At 41.8% G+C, this 22,134-nt stretch overlaps 1 pseudogene; it reads right to left on the bottom strand.

The window, feature by feature from the left end:
- Positions 1 to 10,925: 10,925 nt before the first annotated feature.
- On the bottom strand, positions 10,926 to 20,376 carry LOC102834048 (annotated as a pseudogene).
- Between the last annotated feature and the right edge of the window lie 1,758 nt (positions 20,377 to 22,134).

Below are 22,134 nucleotides of genomic sequence, written 5' to 3'. Positions count from 1 at the left end.
CTTTAGCTCAAAGAAATGTGTCTTACCAACTTCTTTTAATCCTAACGTAGTGTCTGTTGATCCTATCTTAGTTCTTACTATATTGTCTTTGTTATGAGTGCAACGTATTTAACACAGAGAATTCTAATCACTGTCTGCTTACTCTATATTACATCCTGTCACTTTGCTGATTTCTTATTAGCCCCTGGTACAGTGTTTTTCACTCCCATGAGCCCACAGTACAATGCCTACTAATACTTTAAATTAGCACTTTCCATTAGCCATCAGTATGGTGGTGGTGGTGTCGGTTCCAACTCATATTGATCCTGAATAGGCTTTCCAAGGCTGTAAATCTTTATAGGAGCAGAAAGCCTCATCATTCTCACCTTGATGTTAACAGCCTGACTCAACTCGACTTTACACCACTATACTACCAGAGCTCCTTTGATATTCAGAGCCTTAGCACAATGTCTTCAGAAGTCACATGACCTTGCCACTCTCTGATCTAGCATTTACCACTGTTTTAAGCTTTTTACCACCTGCCTTAAAATAGCCTCCATCACCTTGTCTTCTGACCATACATTTACAGTCCATCAGCATATCTACTGCCCATATATTATGATGTCTTCTGATTATCAGTCACCAGCACAGAGTATGACCCCTTGAGGACCTATCATAATGGTTTATGTCCTTATATTAACTACTAGTAATGTGACCTTTTTTTTTTTCTCCTAAAACTGACTCCACAGCACTTAACAACAACAATATGACTTCCAACCCCTTGAGATCTCAGTACATTAACCCCTATGATAACATTGACCCTCCATTAGCACAGGACTGCTAACCACAAGATCAGCAGTGCAAACCCCTCAGCCACTTCTCAGAAACCCTATACAGGGTCACTATGAGTTGGAAGTGACTTGATGGCACTTAAGGATAATAACCTAAGCTACAGGGTCCTGGTGTGGCACTATAGGATAAACACTAAACTGCTACCCACAAGGTTGGTGGTTCAGACCCACCAGCCACTCCTTGGAAACTCTATACTGGATCACTATGAGTCAACTGATTCAATGGCCCTTAACAACTTTAGCTACTGTTATCGTACCTGCTGGAGTTCTGGTATGGTGCTGTAGAATGAGTATTGGACCGCTAACCACAAGGTTGGTGGTTCAAATCCACCAACTCCTCTTTTAAAACAATCAATATGAGTTGGAACTGACACCATGGCACATAACAACAAATTCTGTCTCCTGATCTCTAATTAACCTTAAGAGCAGACTTTAACTTCCATGAGCTTCCAGCACAGTGTCTGCCACATTAACTTCACCTTGCTGAGCAACCATTAGCCATGAGGTTTTTGTTTGGTCGGGTTTTCTTGTTTTGTTTTGTTTTTTTGCTTTTTACCTTGGTTTGTTGTTGTTGTGTGCCGTCGAGTCAATTCTGACCCATAGCGACCCTGTATAGGGTTTCCTAGGAGCAGCTGGTGAGCTTGAACTGCCAACCTTGCGGTTCAAACCGAACCCGCAGTCCAGTGCATTAACCCACAGCACCACACCAGGACCCCTTGGTTGTTGGTGTTGTTAAGTGCCGTCGAGTCGGTTCCGACCCATAACGACCCTGTACAGGGTTTCCGAGGGTGTAAATCTTTACGGGAGTAGAAAGCCTCATCTTTCTCCCGCGGAGCGGCTGGTAGTTTCGAACCGCTGACCTTAAGGTTTGCAGCCCGATTCGTAACCACTACGCTACCAGAGCTCCTTAGGACCCCTTGGTAAGTCCCAATAATTATGTTGCTTAACCCTGCATTAATCCTCATAACTGTGCCTGTTGATCCACTGAGCAGAGTGCATGCTGATCATATATTAGAGCCCATCACTGCATATACTAACCCTAGATAAACCTTAGCATGACTATTGACCCTTCACTTGCTAGTTACTGTGGAATCACCCTCAACTTATGGTTTACTCCTTGCACAACAGAATGAAAGGCTGCCTGGTCAGTTGCAAGTCAAGCTGTTGTGATCCATAGGGTTTTCACTGGCTGCTTTTCAAAGTAGCAAACCAGGCCTCTTCTCTCTAGTTTTAGTCTGATATAGCAACACGTAAGCCCCTACTGATAGGTAGGTGGTGACTGCTTTTTGAATTATGTTTCCTGGAAATCAAACCCGCATCTATTGTCAGAAATCTGCCACTGAACCAAAGTGGTTTTATCCCCATCACAACGTCAGCGCATTCATTACTTCCCATCTGTGTGTATGTTGATCCCTCATTATCCCCTGGTACATTAAAATGACTCCCATAAACCTACACATAATATTTGGAGTTCGTTAGAGCCTAAACTACATTAGAACCCATCATGATTTCTGAAAATCCCACATTAGCTGCCAGTACAGTGTATTTGTACTGTGTTTGAAGCTCTACTGTGGCACTGTAGGATAAGCACAGCTGCTTCTCAGAAACTATATACATGGTCGCTATGAGTTGGAACCAACTCGACAGCAGTGAACAAAATAGTGTATTTGATCCCCATGAGTTCTGATAACCTTGTCTGCTTAGTCTATATTAGCTCCTATCCTTGTGTATGTTGAACCCCCACTAGACATCAGTATAGAATCTATCTGGCTTCTGTGATAACTCCTCCTAGAATCTGATGACCCTATATGAGAACCACTTATTGTTTTCTGATCTGTCAGTATCCTGGGTTTTTGTTGTTGTTGTTGTTGTTCCCATTCTTATAATTTTCCTTGGAGACTCTGGTGGTTCCCCAGTTCCTTCAAGCTATTTTCTTATTTTTATGAATGTTCCTTGCGCTCCAGAGATTGTTCCTGATCTTTTTGGCTGTGGTCTGTTACTCAGAGTTTATTGCTTGTTCTCTAGCTGCTTTGTAGTTCCTCTATCTTCCAAATACGAGGGTGAATTAGAAAGTATTGCTACTAGGGCTCCAGTTCATACATGCATGAGTTTATTTCAGACAAAACACATTTATATGTGTTTGTAATCAACGGATGGCTGCAGACAAGTTCTCTCAGTAATACACTTGTCATAATCCCATTGTTAAGTGCCGTCGAGTCGATTCGGACCCATAGCGACCCTGTATAGGGTTTCCGAGGAGCAGCTGGTGAGCTTGAACCGCCGACCTTGCAGTTCAAATGGCTTTGCAGTCTGGCGCATTAACCCACAGCACCACACCAGGAGCTCTGGTAGCTTAGTGATTACGAATCGGGCTGCTAACCTCAAGGTCTGCAGCTCGAAACTACCAGCCATTCTGCGGGAGAAAGATGAGGCTTTCTGCTCCCGTAAAGATTTACAGCCTCGGAAACCCTGTGCAGGGTCACTATGAGTCGGAACCGACTCCACGGTACTTAACAACAACAACAATGAGATAAGTACCGTGGAGTCGGTTCCAACCCATAGCAACCCTGCACAGGATTTCCAATTCGTAACCACTACGCTACCAGAGCTCCTTATGATCTCATTGTTGTTGTTGTTGTTGAGTGCTGTCAAGTCGATTCCGACCCACAGCGACTCTGTGTAGTGTTTCCGAGGAGAAGCTGGTGAGCTTGAACCGCCAATCTTGCAGTTCAAACGGCTTTGCCGTCTGGTGCATTAACCTACAGCGCCACACCAGGACTCCAATTAGGATGCCTTTAAAAAAAAAAGAAGACCAATCAAAACAGTGGCTTCTGAGGAGATCTGCTGGGCCAGTTAAATTCAAGGAAGAGAGTCAACTCAGAAGGTCATAACAGTTGTACTTTGGGATTCCAAATGGGTAATCTTGAAATATTATCTTGAAAGACACAGGACAACCAAAAGGCTTGTTAGGAAGAAGTTTTAACAAAATTAACAAACTTGATGAGGAAAAGGCCAGGAAAGTTTTGCTGAGGGATATTATTTCATCACAACAATGTACCTGCTCATTCTTTGAGGGTAACAAGGGCTATCTGACAGATTTTATTAGGAAATCTTACCCCATACACCCAACAGCCCTGTCCTTTCCCCCTCAGACTTCCAAAAACTCAGAGAAAATTTTAAAGAACACAATTTGAGTCCCTTGGGGATGCCAAAACTTATTTCTTTGGCTGTTTCCTCAACCCTAGACTTTGTTTCTTTCTAGCTCAGAGCTGGGGAACCTTTTATTCTGCTAAATTTTATAACATCATTCACAATCATCAACTTAAAAATTAACCTGTTATATTTGGTCAAACATTTAATTAACTCATCCCGAATGTGACGGCTAAGGAGCTCTGCTAGCGTAGTGGTTACGAATTGGGCTGCTAATCTCAAGGTCAGCACATCAAAACTACCATGGCAGAAAGAGGAGGCTTTCTGCTCCGGTAAGAGTTACAGCCTCCGAAACTCTGTACAGGGTCGCTATGACTAGGAACCAACTCCACGGCACATAACCACCACTTCTGCCAATGTAATGGCTGGAACTGTGGTTGCCTTGGCAGAGCCAGACCAAATGACATTCCCCGGACATTCCTCATTCCTGCTTTAGCCGATTCCTAGATATTTCTACGTACTGCATGACACAATGCGGGAAACTGCAACGTCAGTTTGGGTCGTTAAGGCCGGCAGTTCCAAATCACCAGCTGCGCCTTGGAAACCCTGTACAGGTTCGCTATGAGTCGGAATCCGACTTGATGGCATTTAGCAACAACAGCAAAGCATGACATTTGGGGATTAACTCCTCTTCCTTTTTACTGGTCTAGCCTTCTTCTGACTGTCCTACAACTACAAGGATTCTTCCCTGGCCCTTCTGTCTGTTTGAAAGTCTGACTGTTCACATCACTACAATGACTATTCCCTGGTCCCTATGGCTGTTTTCTGGTGTCCTGGGATGGTTCTGTAATCCAGGGATTATTCTGTGGAACCTCAGTTTGTTCCTGATGTTTCTTGCTGCTCTTCAATACTTGGAATAGATTACTTTATACTCCCAGTTGCTACATCAATCCTGGATATGTTCAGATTTCCCACTACCTGGTCTCCAACAGATCCCAAGTGCCAAGGACTGTTGATTTGACATTAAGCAGACATAGGAATTAGAAGCTGCAGAGGGAGCCCTTCACGGGGAAGCAAACCCTGCAGAAAATCTGCCTGCTTCAGAACCCTAGTATGGGCTCCTGGCAGTATTTGTAGTCCTGGGGTTACTATAGCCCCCATCATCCTTCTAGAAAACCCACTAAAGCGCACCCCAGTACTTGGTGTGTCTTGTGTGTCTTTGCTTTGGATAGACTCTGAAGTTTTGAGAGAAAGCATTTGGGAGTTATAGCCAAATGAGATGTAAAGCATGAGGTCCCGCTCAATGGGTAGCCTTGGGAATGACCCTTACCTCACCTGAGTCTCAGTTGTTGTTGTTAAGTGTCATCAAGTCGATTCTTACCCATAGTGACCCTATATAGGGTTTCCGAGGAGCGGCTGGTGAGCTTGAACCACCGACCTTGCAGTTCAAACGGCTTTGCAGTCTGGCGCATTAATCCACAGCGCCACACCCGGACTCTGAGCCTTAGTGTTGTTGTTGTTGTTGTTGTTGTTAAGTGCTGTCGAGTTGGTTTCCCACAGCGCCACACCAGAACTCCCCCGAGCCTTAGTTGTTCTCCCTAAAAAATGGACAATGCATTCCCTACCTAAAATCCTTCAGAGGTTTCTGGTGGGGCTCAAGGACAATAACTTGACGTGTTCGCCTCACATATTTTTCAAGTGAATACTAAAAAAAATCAATTCTCGTAACAGCGCAGTAGCTAGAGCTATATTTAAATGTTGTCTCCTAATGATTTCTTAGATATGACACCAAAAGAACAAGATAAAAAAGAAAAAATAGATAAATAGAAGTTAATCTAAATTAAAACATTTGTTATGCTGCAAATGATACCATCCAGAAAGTGAAAAGAAAACCTACAGATTGGGATAATGTGTTTTCAAATCATATATCTGATAAGGGATATGTATCCTGAATATATCCAGTAGGATAAGCACTGGACAGAAAGGTCGGTTTGAACCACAAGATTGGTGGTTCAGATTCACCAGCCACTTCTTGGAAACCCTATACAGGGTCACTATGAGTTGAAAACGACTCGACAGCACTTAACAACAACATAACCCAGTAATAAACCAATTAAAAATAGGCAAAGGAATTGAATAAATATTTCTCCACAGAAGGTATGCAAATGGCCAATAAGCATATGAAAATATGTCTGACATCATTAGCCATCCCACTTCAAAACAACCCTATACAGGGTTTCTGAGACTGTAAATCTTTTTTTTTTTTAATGTTTATTGTGAATTATGTGATAGTTTACATGAGAGAACATTAGCTTTACATTCATCCTATCGTATATTATTTCATTGCCATGGTTACAATCCCCTCCATGCATCATCAAACAACCTGCAAGCCTTGCATCATCAGCACACAGCCCCTCTCCCACTCTGGGTCTAGAGTCCCCAGCTGCTCCATCTCTCCAAGTCATCCTCTCTGCCTCCATCTCAGGCATCACTGCTTCTCTGGATACGGTCCCACACTCCGCTCTTCTCTCTCTCTTTTTTTTAATTGAAAAAAATTATATTTAGAATTAGCCAGCTGAACTCCGTTTAGATAATCCCAATCTTGTTGGCAACATCCAAAGCATCATAGTCAGGAGCCAGTCGAACATATGTCTTCTTTTCTCTATCGGGCCTGATTAAGGTGTTGACCTTGGCTACGTCAATGTCATAGAGCTTCTTCACAGCCTGTTTGATCTGGTGCTTGTTGGCCTTGACATCCACAATGAACACAAGTGTGTTATTATCTTAAGTCTTCCTCATGGCTGACTCAGTAGTCAGAGGGAACTTGATGATGGCATGGTGGTCAAGCTTGTTTCTCCTGCAGGTGCTTTTCTGAGGATATTTGAGCTGCCTCCAGAGCCACAGAGTCTTGGGCTGCCGGAAGGTGGGTGACGTGCGGATCCTCTCTTTCTTGTGGCTCTGGACGCCTTTCAGCACTGCCATCTTGGCCTTCAGCGCCTTAGCTTTGGCTTCAGCTTTGAGAGGGGCAGGGGCTTCCTTCTTTGCCTTCGGCGCCATCTTTGTAAAAAGCAACTCTTCTCCCTTGATGGTTCCAGGGACCTCCACTTCTGGACTGCAAAGTCAGTCACTCCCCTCCTTTTGCTACAAAACGTCTACCTTTACATTTCCAACCTTCACAGTCAGTCCTGATAGCAATTATTCACTATTGTATCACAAAGGTCCTCTCCCCATCTCCTTTCATTAGCCCCACCTAGACGGATTGGATACTAAACAGCGGAGATTCTACCTTCCTCCACACCCTCTGGAACTAGGCTCCCTCTTGAAAGCTTGTAAACCAGTCAGTCACTTCTTGCCTTTTGGGTAGCCAATGTCCAAGTTGCCCATCCCTGTCTACTCTGTCTACTCTGTGTATGGAGGGGGTGTGAATGATCCTCACTGCAAAGATTTGTTCCCTCTTTTGAGCTACTGCATCCATAGGTGTAGGTCAAGTTCATCAAAGTGTATCAGATTATTGTTTTTTCCCGCCCTCTTTTTTCTTCTTCTAGTTGAGCTCTGATCATCCAGTCATTGAAGCCAGGTCAAGTGGGTATTATCTGCAAGTGTGGGTGTTCTTATGCATATGCCCTCTCTTCTTATCAGCTGGACACTTCACTCTCCACTCTAGTCCTCTGTGGTTATGTCACTGACTCTGGGTCCAAGAGTCACCAGGTCTTGCCACAATGCTGGCCAACCAGGTCTCCATTTGGCTTCACAGGAGTCTATTGAACATTGTAGGGCTTAGCTTACAGCTTCATTGCTGGTTTTCCCTCACTTCCCCTTATCGGTGATGAACATGGTCACCAATCAGAGTGTGTGTCTGCTCATGTATTCCTTGAGGGGACCTGACCACTTGCCTTGATGGCTCCTGGGTGAGCAACTTGCTTGTTCTTGTAGTAAACAATCAGACAGCCATTATTGCTTTGTATTTTTCCTGTCTATCTTTCTTTCAAGAAGTATCTTCTGTTCTAGCAGCTCCAGGCTGGCTTGTCCTTTCAAGTGGAGATTTCCCACCTCAGAAGATTCTGGATGGGGTTCAGGATTCCACCTATGGTCACATGTAATGCAGAGGCTCCACAGGCTCACTGGGCACGTTGTAGCACCATTTTAGGTATTCCAATCAGTTATAGGCAGAAGACGGACTTACAAGCTTCCTATGGTGATATTTCTGGCTATTCCTTTCTTCCCCCTTCAAGTGTCTATTTTATAATGGAATGCAAGGGAAACCAAGATTCAAAAGACAGCCAAAATCCTTATAGCAAGAAACACTCCCACCCCCTCCACACACAGAGTGGGCAGAAATGGGCAACTTGAACATTGGATACCCAAATGGGGAGGGGGGACTACAAAGGCAAGAAGTGATTGGCTTACAAGCTTTCAAGAGGGAACCTAGAGCTAGGGGGCATGGAGGAAGGCAGAATCTCCAGTGAGTACTATCCAATCTGTCTAGGCGGAGCTGATGAAATGAAATACAGATGGGTAACTCATGATACTGTAGTGAATAATGGTTATCAGGACGGATTATGAGGGTTGGAAGTGCAAAGGTAGATGTTTTATAGCAAGGAAGGGAACGACTGTTTCTCCAGTCTAGGAGCAGAGGTCTCTAGGACCATCAACAGAGAAGAGCCGAGAGCGGGACCCTACCCAGAGAACCAGAGATCCCTGAGATGGAGACAGAGACAATGACGTGGAGTGATGAAGCGGCTGGAGATTTTGGATCCAGAGAGGGAGAAGGCCTGTGGGCCGAAGACTGGGGGCGGGGGGAGAGTAGAGGGCGGGTTTCTAGGATATACCCTTTGGTCGGTTGATGATGCATGAAGGGGATTGGAACCATGGGAATGAAATGATATACGATGGAATGAATGTAAAACTAAAGTTCTCTCATGTAAACATGTAATCTATCATATAATTCACAATAAAACATTAAAAAAAAAAAGACAGCCAAGCATCTTAACATTATTTCTCCCCTTTTGCCCATTCCAACCATGTCTCAATCCTTGTATCCCAGAGCCCTGTTGTTCCAAGGTTGTGCCTACATCATTATTTACCTCTGTCCCACTTAGCCCATGCAAACCTGCCCAATTGTTTCCCATCCACCTTGTTCTTCCATTCCCCTCCCTCTTCTTGTATATTGCCCCCTTCCCTAGCACCCAGACTATCCTGTGTCTATTCCCTACCCTGTGCTCCACATTCCCCTTCCTCCTGTCATCCCACCCCTCACAAAGAATCCCTGAGACTGTAAATCTTTATGGGAGCAGACTGCCTTATCTTTCTCACAGAGTTGCAGGTAGGTTTGAACCACCAACTTTGCATTTAGCAGCCCAATGCTTAACCTGCAGTGCCACCAGGGCTTCTTTCTTTAGCCATCATGGAAATGCAAATCTGAAACACAATGAAATTCTACTTCCCACCCACTGTTGTGTTCCTGAAGAGCAGCTGGTAGGTTTGAACCACCAACTTTGCAGTTATCAGTTCAATGCTTATTTATCTCTCCCATTGTTGTTGTTAACTGTCGGTCGTCAAATCAGCTCTGACTCATAGTGACCCTGTATAGGGTTCCCAGGGAGCAGCTAGTTGGTTTGTACTGTTGACCTTGTGGTTAGGAGTCCAGTGTTTATCGTACAGCACCACACCAAGACCCCATCCCACCAACTAAGATGGCTATAATTTAAACAAACAAACAAACAAACCAGAAAACAAACGTTGACAAGAAAGTGGAGAAATTAGAACCCTTTTAAAATGCTGGTGGAAATTCAAAATGGTGGGAATCAATTTGTCATTTCCGCAAAAAGAAGCAAATAACTTCCTGTGGCCCTTCAAATTATCTTCTCCTCATGGTGGAATGAAGAAAAAGATCACCCATTTTGTAGAAGGTGGAGATGCTGGCAACAGGGAAGACCAGATCAACAGGCTTATTAGAAGGATGAACACGGTATCCACCATGATTATTTTTGTAATCTGGTCAGCTAATAAAACTGTGAATGTTCTCAAATGGAAATTGTTGTATTGGCAACTTTTGTTAACCTGTCCTTTCCCCCCTTTAATTATTATGATAAATCTTGGTATGTAATAAAATTTAGCCTCCCCCCGCAAAAAAAAAAAAAAAAAGATAACCATAGAGTTACGAAAACATGTCCATATAAAAACTTTTACACAAATATGAGGAGCTTCAATTGGAATGAAAAGATAATGGATTTTTTTCACAGACTTATTGATGCCCCCTTGTATTTATAATAGCATTATTTATAATAGCTAAAAATGGAAATAACCCAAATATGTATGTCAACTGAAAAATGGGTAAACAAAACATATATAGTCCCTGGGTGGTGCAAATGGTTAAAACACTTATCCAAAAGGTTGATTGATGGTTCTAGTGCATCCAGAAGTGCCACAGAAGAAAAGTCTGGTGATCTGCTCCTAAAAAAGCAGCCATTGAAAACTCTATGGAGTACAGTTCTACTCTGACACACATTGGGGTCACCATAAGTCAGAACCAATTTCATGACAACTACAAGGGAGTTTCAGAAAGTTCATGGAAAAATTAATGGAATTTTTCAATGATTTTTTTTTTCTTTCAGTTTGTTGTTGTTGTTAAGTGCTGTCAAGTCGGTTCTGACCCATAGTGACCTTATATAGGATTTCAGAGCAGAGGCTAGTGAGCTTGAACTGCCCGCTTTGTGATTCAAACTGATTTTGCAGTCCAGTGCATTAACCCATACCAGGACCACACTATTTATTAAGTGGTCTTAGCAGTCGTAGTTGCTGCATGTCAGCCTATTCTTAAAATGTCAAATGCTCTTCCAACTCCTCTTGATCAAGACACAGGGCTCTTCTGGGTAGCATGCCCACAAAATAAGAGACTCTGATGGTGCCACCTTCAGTGACGGTGCCATCCAGAAAGGGACAGGGTTATGGCACATTCACCCGCATCTTCCAGAGCTTTGGAAAAAGGGGACTTTGGGAGCCCAGCCTGCCTGGCATTTTGATGCTGTCGGTGTGGGTTTTGTATTCCATAATGGTGTTGGGAAGGAGGTTAAGCATGTGCCAAAGCATATCATGAATTTGGGCTGTGGTTGCTTAGTCGCTGGCAGTCTTGTTCCAGATTGAAATAGTGTCCTCCTGAAACTGGACAGAGACCATGGCCCCACAGATCTGCTCTCCAACCACGAACTGCTCCCCAGCATGGCCAGGATGAGGTTCTCCCAGCAACCAGATGCCAAGCCTTTCCATAGCCAAATAACCCACTTGCCGCCGTTTTTATTTTATTTATCTTTTATTGTGAACTGAGTGAAGGTTTACAGAGCAGATCTTCAGTTTTCCATTCAACAAATCATACACTTCGTTTCATCAATGATTGCAATCCCCTCCATGTAACAATGGTTATTTCACGTTCTTCCTGTGGTTCGCTTTTCCATTGCAATCTTCTTCCCAACCTTTCTGAACTTTGTCCTTAGATAAATGCTACCCTTTTTATCTTGAATGGTTGATATACCTTACTAGTGTTGCCCCTACTATATACCTATCTACTGGCTGGCTGAAAATTGGGAATGAGGTGAAGTTCTCTTCCAGACCTAAAGGGGGGCCCTACATAGTCTCAGGTTCCGCCAATATCTTTCTGACAAATAAGCCCTGCATTTTTTATAATTTTGAACAACCATTTTTATTTGCATCGCCCTTCCATGTGGGTTTAATTCCTTCTTTGAAGAGATGGAAGCACTGTGGCCTGTTAGGTCCCCGGAACATACTGTGTGGCTGTAAAACCTCCAGAATTTCTCCACAGAGGCAAAGGTCCCACTGTTTGATATTCTGCTTGTAGCTCAGTGAGTTGGTGGGCCTGCCGGGGGTCCCCCTGGAGTACCCAAACGTGCACTTGTACTGCAGGGGGTGCTCTGCTGGCTCTGACTCTTGTCTCGTTCCGTTTTCCCTTCACACCATTTTCTGTGAGCTGTTTTGTTCATTCTGATCATGGACCCCACTGTCACCATCTTTCAAGGCCTCAAACTTGTTCATCCTCTCACCGCCGCCGTTGCCACTGCCTCACGGAATTTTCTATGATCTTTTTGAAGTCCCTGTGTGTGTGCGTGTGTGTGTGTGTGTGTGTGTTAGGGGGGTGGTCAGGGTGCAGGGCTTCAAAAAATTCATGGAAAAATTCCATTATCTGTTAATTACAATTATCCATGAATTTAGTCAAGAAATTTGGAAGATAGTTGGCCAGGGGCCAACTGATTGGAAGAAATTCCATTATTTTTGCCTATTCCAAAGAGAGGTGACCAAATGGAATGTGGAAGTCATTGAACAATATCATAAATATCACATGTAAGTGAAATTTTGCTGAAGATAATTCAAAAACAGCTGCTATAGTATATTGACAGGGAACTGCTAGAGAGCACTCCAAACCAAACAGGTGAGGATGTGGAACAAGGGATAGCACTGCTGACATTAGATGGATCTTGACTGAAAGCAGAGAATACCAGAAAGATACCTGTGTTTTATTAACTATGTAAAGGCTTTTCACTGTGTGGATCACCACAAGCTATGGATAACATTGTGAAGGATGGGTATTCCAGAATACTTAATTGTGTTCATGAGGGACCTGTACATAGACCAAGAGGCAATCAATTGAACAGAACATGGGATGCTGAATGGTTTAAAATCAGGAAAGGTGTGTTCCAGGGTTGTATTCTTTCACCATACTTTTTCAACCTGTATATTGAACTAATAATCTGAGAAGATGGATTACATGAAGAAGATCATGGCATCAGGACTGGAGGAAGACTTATTAATAATCTGTGATATGCAAATGATACAACCTTGCTTGCTAAAAGCGAAGAGAAATTAAAATACTTACTGATGAAGATCAAAGACTACAACTTTCAATATGGATTGATTTCAATATAAAGAAAAAAAATCTTCACAACTGGACCAATAAATAACATCATGATAAATGGAGAAAAGATTGAGGTTCTCAAAAACTTCATCTAGCTTGGATCCACTATCAACACTCATGGAAGCAGCAGTCAAGAAATCAAGGGACGCATTACATTATGCAGATCTGCTGCACAAGACATCTTTAGGGTTCAGATGTCAGTTTGAAGACTAAGGTGTGCCTGAGCCAAGCTATGGTATTTTCAATAGCCTCATGTGCATGTGGAAGTTGGAAAATGAATAAGTAAGACTGTAGAAGACTTGATTCATTTGAGTTAAGGTGTTGGAAAAGAATATTAAAAATTCCAGAAGAACAAACAAATCTGTGGTAGAAGAAGTACAACCAGAATGCTCCCTAGAAGCCAGGATGGAGAGATTTCATCTATCCTATTTTAGATATGTTATCAGGAGGACTAGCTCCTGTAGAAGGATATCACGCTTGGTAAAGTGGAGGGCCAGCAAAAAAGAAGACCCCCCAAAGAGATGAATTGGCATAGTGGCAACAACAATGGGCTCAAGTGTGAGGATGGCACAGGATCTGGCAGTGTATGGTCAGAACCAACTAGGCGGCACCTAAAAACACTAATGGATGAACTTCAAAAACATGTTAAATGAAAGGAGATAGCTACAAAAGACATATTGTATAATTCCATGTATATGAAATGTTCAGAATAGGAAAAACTATAGAGACTAAAAGTAGATTAGTGTTAGTCTAGATTTGAGGGGTGAAGAGACGTCGAAGGCATAGAGAATGACAGCTAATAATTATGGGCTTTCTTTTTTGGAGGGAAGAAAATATTCTACAATTTCATTATGGCAATGGTTGTACAATCCTGAACCTATTAATTTCACTATATACTAATGGGAGTCCTGGTGTTGTTGTTATTGTTATGTGCCGTGGAGTTGGTTCTGACTCATAGCAACCCTGTACAGGGTTTCTGAAGCTATAAATCTGTACGGGAGCATCTGTCGCCCGCGGAACAGCTGGTAGTTTCGAACTGCTGACTTTGCGGTTCACAGCCCGATTTGTAACCACTACGCTACCAGAGCTCCTTATGGTTTAATGTGCTGGACTGCAAAGTCGGTCTGAACCACAAGGTTGATGGTTTAAACTTACCAGCCTGTTCCTTTGAAACCCTATACCAGATCACTATGGGTTGGAATCAACTTGATAGGACTTAATAACAACAACAAATATATATATATATATATTTTTTTTTTTTTTTTTTTTCCCCAGCAACATCACATTTTATTTCAAACCAACTAGGATTGGCCGTATTGTTCTTCACACATTTTTAAAATTGTTTCATTATTCATCTTTTATTTCTTCTAGTACCCAGTAGGTGTTTTTTTTAATGTTTTATTGTGAATTATTTTAAACTATGTGATAGTTTACATGGGAGAACATTAGTTTTACATTCATCCTATCGTATATCATTTCATTGCTATGGTTATAATCCCCTCCATGTATCATCAACCAACCAAAGGGTATACACTACAAGCCTGCCCCCTGGTCATCAGCACACAGCCCCTCTCCCTCTCTGTGTCTAAAGTCCCCAACAGCTCCATCTCTCCACGTCATCGTGTCTGCCTCCATCTCAGGCATCACTGCTTCTCTGGGTAGGGTCCCGTTCTCCGTTCTTCTTCCTTGATGGTCCCAGGGACCTTCTCTCCTAGGCTGAAAAGTTAATCACTCCCCTCCTTGCTATAAAACATCTACCTTTACAATTCCAACCTTCACAAGCAGTCCTGATAACAATTATTCACTATTGTATCACAAGAGATCCATCCGCATTTCATCAGCCCCGCCTAGCAGATTGTATACTACTCAGTGGAGATTCTACCTTCCTCCATGCCCTCTGAATCTAGGTTCCCTCTTGAAAGCTTGTAAGCCAGTTACTTCTTGCCTTTGTAGCCTCCCACCCCCCATTTTGGGTAGCCAATGTCTAAGTTGCCCATCCCTGTTCACTCTGTGTATGGAGGGGCTGGGAATGATCCTTGCTGTAAGGGTTTGTTCCCTCTTTTGAGCATAGGTGTAGGTCAAGTTCATCAAATTGTATCAGATTATGCTTTTTTTCCCTCTTCTTTCTCCTTCTGGTTGAGCTCTGATCATCCAGTCATTGAAGCCAGGTCAAGTGGGTATTATCTGCAAGAGTGGGTGTTCTTGTGCATACGCCCTCTCTTCTTATCTGCTAGACACTTCACTCTCCACTCTAGTCCTCTGTGGCTATGTCACTGACTCTGGGCCCAAGAGTCTCCAGGTCTTGCCACACTGCTGGCCAACCAGGTCTTCACCTGGGTTCACAGAAGTCTATTGAACATTAACAACAAAGATATTAATGAGAGAATTTTTAAAATATGAATTACATCTCAAAGTCTATAAACAATTAAAAAATAAGATTTGAGCTATGTCAGTATTTTAAAAATGTGAGTCTTTGTAATTTTGTAAAGAAAAAAATAATGCCTGCTTAAAATATTAGCAGGAAACACCCTGTCCCTTCCATGTGCTAGCTGTCTTTCCTTGGGAAATCAAATTAACTGCTTTGCCTTAGTTTCTGCATCTGTAAAATGGGGATAAGAATAATAACTAACTCATAGAAACAACGTGAATATTAAATGAAGCCCTATGTGTAAAGTACTTAGAACAGTGTTAGGCACATAATCAACTCTCTATGTTATTGCTAAGTACTGTTGAGTCTGTTCTGACTCATAGTGACCCTGTATAGAGTTTCTGAGAAGCAGCTGGTGCTTTTGAACCACCAACTTTGTGGTTTATTGTCCCATACTTATTCTACAGTGCCACACCAGGACTTCAGTAATGTAAATATAATTTAATTATATTTAAAAATTGTATTTATTCATGATAAATTTATCAGTAATACTTTGCAATATTGTAAATGTTTCATATAAGGCATGATAATTTATACAACTGAAAATAAATGTATAATGTTTGTAGTATTTATTGATGTGGTGCTGTGGGTTAATGTGCTGAACTGCAAAGTTGGTTTAAACCGCAAGGTAGGCGGTTCAAGTTCACCAGCCTCTCCTTGGAAACCCTGTACAGGTTGCTATGGGTTGGAACTGACTCAACAGCACTTAACATGCAGCCCTTCATTTAACTAATAATCTCTCCCAAAGATCATACAAGTACTTACTATATTCATTTGTTATGCTTTTGTTCTTATGATGCTTAGACATACAATGTTTTCTAGTATGAAATTCCATGCTCACTGACAAGTGCCAACATTTTCAAAGACTTCTAAGGATAAATCATTCCCATTCTGAAGTACTCATTGTGAACAAATTGCATGTTTATAAATCTGTATTATTGTCAAGACTACAGATGAAAAACCACTAAGTCCTTGAACCATCAAGCCCTTGATAAATAATTCCTTTGAAAAGTCTTCTTTCTTTACTGTAACAAATTTCCTCTTTCACAAATAACCCACTGACAAATACTACTGTATTAATTTGTTATTACAGTATAATAAGTGACCACAAAGAGCACCCATCTAGTATTTTACAGTTAGGTAGGTTTTCTACCTATCATTGCACGATACACTTAACAGGGTTGTCTCTTAAGCGTATCATACAATGTTGGCGATATTGAACTCTTCTCTGAAGGCTCTGGGGAAGAACCTGCTTCCAATCTTGTTTGAGTTGTTGGCAGAATTCAATTCCTTCTGAGTCTAGAACTGAGGTCCCTGTTTCCTTGCTGGATGTCATCCAGTGACTGCTCCCTTGTCCTAGAGGTAAGCTGTAGTCCTCCCCACATATTGTGGCTGTTAAGTGCTGTCTAGTCGGTTCCAACTCATAGTGACTCTGTATAGGATTTCCAAGGAGTGGCTGGTAAATTTGAACCACCGACCTTGTGGCTCAAACTGACTTTGTGGTCCAGTGCATTATCCCACAGAGCCACACCAGAATGTCTCCTCTTCATTTTTGAAGCCACTACCCACCCTACCTACTACTGTCATGTCTGTTCTGACTCCTAGCAGTTCTATAGGACAGAGTAGAACTGCTCCATGGGGTTTCTGAGCTTGGGGAGCAGACAGCTTCAGCTTTCTCTTGCAGAGTGGCTGGTGGGTTTGAACCTCCAACCTTGTGGTTAGCAACCCAATGCTGAGCCCACAGTGCCACCAGGGATCATCAAAGCCTGCTGCAGCTGCTGCATGCCATCAAGTCGATTCAAACTCATAGTGACGCTGTGTAAGGTTCGTTAGGTGCCATCAAGTCGGTACCAAGTGGACATAAGGTTGAAGTGGCTGTAAATCTTTACGAGAGCAAAAAGCCTCATCTTCCTGTAGAGTGGCTAATGGGCTTGAACCACCTTCCTTGCTGTCAGCAGCCCAAGGCTTAGCTCATAGTACCACCAGGGCTCCTCAAAGCCAGCTAGGCTGCATCAACTCCTTCTCATGCTGTGAATCTCTTCTGACTTTTTACTTTTTACAAATTAATTAGAAATGAGAAAAAGAAAGCACTATTCTAAAGGACTGTTTTGATTAAATAAAAACCAAATCTTTCTTATCTTAGTTAACCTCACAACTCTGCTAGAGAAGTGTCATTTTACCTTAATTTACAAATCAGCCCCCAAGTGGTCTCATAACCTATAAGGATGAGTTGGAACTCTGGAGAATTTTGACCCTTAATTTTTTGTGCCTTCCAATTAGGTACCATCGAATAGGTTCTGACTCATAGTCACCGTGACACACACCCCCTCCAACAACAACATTGCCCAGTCCTGCGTCATCTGCACAGTCCTTACTGTGTTTGAGCCATTGTTATATCCACTGTGTCACTTTCACTGAGGGTCTTCTTCTTTTCCCCTGAACCTCTACCAAGCATGGTGCATTTTTGTATCCTCAGTTCTGCAAATCATACAAGTTGTCTTGTGAGGCAGTATAGGAACCAGCTGGATTTTGTTTCCTAGCAGTGAGAGGCTCCCAAATTGAGCTGCAGACATTAAAGCAATTTCCCCAATTTAAGGAGAAGATGAGGACTCCCTGCTTCCCTCTCTCTCCCTCACATCCTAGAAATGGCTCTGTATTGTACCACTGTAGCTCTGGAACTTTAGGCTATCTGTAAAATGGGAATTATATTCCCCACCCCAAATCTACTTTTGCTAAGACAATCATGTGAACAATGAATGTAAAAACGCTTAGCATATTAAAAACAACAACAACAAAAAAAACACTGCCATCAAGTCGATTCAGACTTACAGCAACCCTATAGAGCAGAGTAGAACTTCTTTAAGGTTCTGAGACTGTAAATCTTTATGGGAGCAGACAACCTCATTTTTCTCCACAGAGCAGCTGGTGCGTTTGAACCACTGAACTTGCAGTTAGCAGCCCAATATACCACCAGGGCTCCTTAATTAGAATAAGCCCACCCAGATAATCTTCCTATCTAAAAGTCAACTGATTAGTAAACTTAATTGCGTCTGCAAGATTCCTTTTGCTATATAATGTAATATAATCCCAGGGTAATAGCTCATCATATTTACATATTTACAGGTTCCACCAATAGTCAAGAGGAGGATTTTATATAAAAGTGAGGGACTAGGGTGATCATTTGTACAATTCTGTTTACTCTATGATCTCACTTATATGAAATAAGTAAATATACCAGAACCAAAAATTTTCAGTGGTTACCAGGGAAGGGAGGTGTCCTGGTGGGGCACTGCGGGCTAATGCATCAGACTGCAAAGCTTTTTGAACTTCAAGGCCAGTGGTTCAAGCTCACCAGCTGCTCCTTGGAAACCCTATACAGGGTCGCTATGGGTCAGAAATGACTCGACGGCACTTAACAACAACAAACCAGAGATGGGAGGAAGGGTGTTGAATAGGGAAAATTTTTTATTAATTGTTATTGAGTTTGCGTGGTTGGTGGCGGAATGATTTGGATAGGGATAATAAAAATGGTTGTGTAACTTGAAAAATAGATAATCAAAGCTACAGAATTCTAGATATAGAAATTATTCATGGCATATATTTTGTTGAATTGTTCATTTTTCAATTTATGTGTTCATTTGGAGAAACCACAGTGGCTACAGAATAGAGTTGGTGGTGATCTTTATGGAAGCCAATCGCCAGGTCGGTTCTTCCACATTGCCATTGTATGAGTTCAAACTTCCAAATTTTTGGTTACCAGTTGAGTGCAGATTTTGCATCAACCAGGGACCTTTATAGCAGATGCTTTGCAATATATATTTCCACCACAAATATAAATAATAATAAGAAGAACCATGAAAATATCCCCATTCATTGAGAAATCTCCCTACTTAGAAATAAACACCAATCACATATCATCCATAGATATCTCCCACTGAAATTTTTGTTCATAAACACCCATTGTTGTTGTTGTTGTTAAGTTCTGTCGAGTTGGTTCCAACTTACAGTGGCTCTACATAGGGTTTCTGAGGAGTAGCTGTTGAGTTTGAACCACCGACCTTGCAGTTCAAACAACCTTGTGGTCCAGGGCTTATCCTACAGTGCTACACCATTAGCATATTTCTTATTGACAACTCTGTTGAAAAATCTTCCCTTGTGTAAATTGTAGTTGTTGCTAAGTGTTATTGACTTAATTTTGACTCATAACAACTCTTTATAGGGTTTCTGAGGAGCAGCTAGTGGGTCTGAACCACTGCCCTTATGGTTAGCAGTCCAGTGAGCCCCAAATTGACCAAGATTTATATAAATACCCTCCCCATCAAGGCATCATACCATTGATGATCACAAATGATAAATCTGTTTCTAAATATGCCCCATCCCATGACCCAGAGTCGTGGTATGGCGCTGGAAGATAAGCAAGGTCGGCAGTTCAAACCCTATACAGGGTCGCAATGAGTTGGTACCAACTTGATGACACTTAACAACAACAATCATATTACCCCCATTGTTGAGTCCATTACAACTTATAGGGTGGTGTTTATAGAAGCAGATTGCCACATCTTTCTTCCATGGATTGTGGTACAAACAAAGGTTGTGGTACAACCTTTTGGTTAGCAACCAAGTGTTTAGCCACTGTGCCAACAGGGCTCCTTTAAAAATACTCACCAGTAGGCATATCTCTTATTGACAACCTAATTTACCAATCAAATTCACAAATACCTGCCCATTGAAATAGTTTACATTGACAATCCCAGGTTAGCATAGTCATACATTTCCAACTTCTGGAATATTTTACATTGGTAGCTCACATTGACACATTTCCCATTCCTTAAATAATTGTCAATATATCCCACAATGATGAGCACTTAATAGGTACAAGTTTGCCATTTATAGACACAGATTCATACTTGTCTCTAAGAAACCTGGGTGACAATATTTCCCATTCATAAAATCACACCCACTTGGATATATCTCTTATTGTCTTACCTCCATTGAAAAATCTCCACATTTATAAATTCCTGCTTGGGACTTCTGCTTACAGTCATTATGGAGTCATAGGGACTGTGTTTTCCCTCTTGTATTAACCAAAACCAAAGGCAGACAAAATATATGGGGAAAAAAAGGTTTTCAAAATGTTGGATCAATGAAGAACAGTGATCCCTGAAAAAAGGCAAACAAACTTACTTTCTTAAGAGATTTTCCAAGTCACTGCACAGAGAAAAGGAATTGAGGCGGAATCTGGAAAACTCCTTGAATTGAGGAGGTGAAGGTGAGAGTTTAGGGAGAACAAGACAGCTTCATGGAATACACTATCAAAGAGGAGAAAACTGTGCAGATGAAGGGCCCAGTATATTTGGCACAAGTCCTTGAGTATTCAACAGAGTACTAATTAGTGTATATTTATGATGAAACTAAGGCCAGAGAATGAAATATCTGAAAGAATAAGAGGAACTGGTGCCTGATGATCACATAGGACTAGGGACAGTGCCTGTTCTCACCAGCCATACTGGAAAAATGGGCATTGGGTAGAAAACTCAGGAAGGTATTGTCTTAGTGGTGAGGAATAATTAGCCTTAACATCAAATTGTTTCCAAGTGACTTAATTGCATTCAGAACAAAATTCAAGCTAATTCAAAGGAGTGCAAATTATTCAGTACCCATCAAGGTAAATAAACAATGTCTGGCATTTAAACAAAGATAACAAGGCATGCAAGGATGCTGGAAACATAATGAGAATATCAATTAAAACGAATCATAGTAATCATCATAAATCAATCACAACTGACCCCGAACTAACAATGATATTATTATTAACAGGCAAGAACATTAAAAGAATTACTCATGTTTTCTATATATTCAAAAATTGGAAAGATATAGAAAATTAAAAAAAAAAAATCACTTCTAGGAAGATGATGTAGACTGTTTCCTCTATTCCTCCTACTAAAACCAAGCCAAACCCATGCCACCGAGTCAATTCCTACTCCTAGCAACTCTATAGGACAGAGTATATGTCTGTACTGCATAGGGTTTCCACAGCTGTAAATCGCATGGAAGTGGACTTCCACATCTTTGTCCCACAGAGCAGCTGGTGGGTTCAAACCACTCACCTTTTGGTTAGCAGCCAGGTACTTTAACCACTGTGCCACCAGACTTCCTAATGTACATATTGTTGTTGTTGTTCAGTGCCGTTGAGTTAGTTCCAACTCATAGTGACCCTGTATAGGGTTTCTGAGGAGTGGCGAGTGGATTTGAACCACCAACCTTACTATGAGCAGCCTATTGCTTATCTTACAATGCCACACTAGGACTCCAGTGTACATATTGTTGTTGTTGTTAAGTGCCGTCGAGTCAGTTGCAACCCACAGTGACCCTGTATAGGGTTTTCAAGGAGCAGCTGGGGAGGTTGAACTGCCGACCTTGCGGTTCAAACCGACTTTATAGTCCAGCGCATTAACCCACAGTGCCACGACAGGAGTCCAATGTACATATTGTTGTTGTTGTTGTTAAGTGCCATCGAGTCAGTTCTGACCCATAGCGACCCTGTATAGGTTTTCCAAGGAGCAGCTAGTGAAGCTTCAACTGCCAGCCTTGCAGCTTAAGTTGACTTTGCTGTCCAGTGCATTAACCAACAGCACTACACCAGGACTCCAATGTACAAATTAGAAGACTTTAAAACAATAATATTAAATATACTCAAAAAGTTCAAAGACAATGACAGCGAACTAAAAGATATCAGGAAAACAACAAGAAACAAAATGAAAGTTTTAATAGAGATAGAAACTAAAAAAAAAAGAAACAAAAAT

The sequence above is a fragment of the Chrysochloris asiatica genome, unplaced genomic scaffold (genome assembly GCF_000296735.1).
Source record: "Chrysochloris asiatica unplaced genomic scaffold, ChrAsi1.0 scaffold00062, whole genome shotgun sequence".
NCBI lineage: Eukaryota > Metazoa > Chordata > Mammalia > Afrosoricida > Chrysochloridae > Chrysochloris > Chrysochloris asiatica.
Note: the sequence above shows the minus strand (reverse complement) of the source record. Positions and strands in the feature narration are given on the sequence as shown.